The sequence below is a fragment of the Microtus ochrogaster genome, unplaced genomic scaffold, assembly GCF_000317375.1.
Source record: "Microtus ochrogaster isolate Prairie Vole_2 unplaced genomic scaffold, MicOch1.0 UNK14, whole genome shotgun sequence".
In the NCBI taxonomy this organism is placed as follows: Eukaryota; Metazoa; Chordata; class Mammalia; order Rodentia; family Cricetidae; genus Microtus; species Microtus ochrogaster.
Genome location: NW_004949112.1, coordinates 5913463 through 5914736, shown reverse-complemented (window position 1 = coordinate 5914736; position 1274 = coordinate 5913463). Strand labels below are relative to the sequence as shown.

General features: G+C 47.6%; 1 pseudogene; it reads right to left on the bottom strand.

The window, feature by feature from the left end:
* Positions 1 to 412: 412 nt before the first annotated feature.
* On the bottom strand, positions 413 to 922 carry LOC101997212 (annotated as a pseudogene).
* Between the last annotated feature and the right edge of the window lie 352 nt (positions 923 to 1274).

The following is a 1274-nucleotide window of genomic DNA, read 5'->3' as shown; positions in this document are numbered from 1 at the left end:
TGGAAATAGGCTCACATTTTTGGGTCTCCACACTGTAGTCTTATTTCACTTGGTGGTTCACCCTGTATTGGGAGCCACCGTTTTGCTGTGACTTCTGTCACCATGCTAGCTGTGGCCAGGTTGTAAGTTCCAGGGTAAGGGCTTGAAGATTAAAAAATTACATAGGAGTAAAAGAGATAAGAAAGCAACACAGAGACAGAGGATAGTATCAGGAGGGCAATACAGGGAATCATGAATACTGACTTCTTGTTCCGACTTCTGAGTTCTAAATTTGCTCTTATTGAATTTTCCATATACTTTTATACCTCAATATAAAAGAGGGGAAGAAGACAAAAGACTGCTTTAACATGGTATGAAGGACAACTACAACAGTTACTTGCTTCAATACTTTGAGGCATCAAGCCATTAATTCTTTTTTTTTTTTTTTTTATGAATGAGGCAATTTATTAACCCAGCATCCTTTGTCCTAATGCTTCTTGTTGGCAGCTGCCACCTGTCCGGCAATCCTGTCCAGATCTCTCTGTCCCTGAGGTGTTAGCTTGCGGCCCCCGTCCTGGTCCTTTTCCACCATTTTCAGTCCCTCCAGGGCTTGGAGAACGCGGCGGGCCACACTCTTGGAGCCTCTGCTGAAGTGGCTGGGCCTGACACCGTTTCTCTGCCGTCCTCCATAGATCTTGGTCATGGAGCCAACCCCGGCACCACCACGCAGGTACAGGTGCCGTGCTGTAGAGGCAGCTCGCGTGTAGAACCAGTTCTCATTATAGGGGGCAAGCTCTTTATGTTTGGCCAGCTTGACTGTGTCCACCTATTCGGGGACTTTCTGCTTCCCGGACTTTTTGAGGAAGGCTGCCAGAGCTCTGACGAACTCCTGCTGGTTAACGTCTTTTACAGTAACTCCAGGCATCGTGCGCCCTCCGCGCTGCTAGCCAGAAGAAAGGGCCAAGCCATTAATTCTTGAGAAATGTATTTGATGTTTGGGGCAGTGAAAACACCCTAGACCAGGAATCCTGCAGGCAGTCACTCATTAAGTCAAACCTCATATTTCAAAAGAAGGAGCAAAACTATGTTTGTCTTCCCTGACTTTTGTTCAGGGTGGAGTGGATCTACCTCCATAGGCCAAGTGTGTGAGTGAGAGAAAGAACACTGTACCCACAGCGGGTGTGTGTGAAGTGTTTGTGTGAGAGAACACTGTGCCCACAGCGGGTATGTGTGAAGTGTGAGAGAGAGAGAACACTGTGCCCACAGCGGGTGTGTGTGAGTGTGTGAGAGAGAGA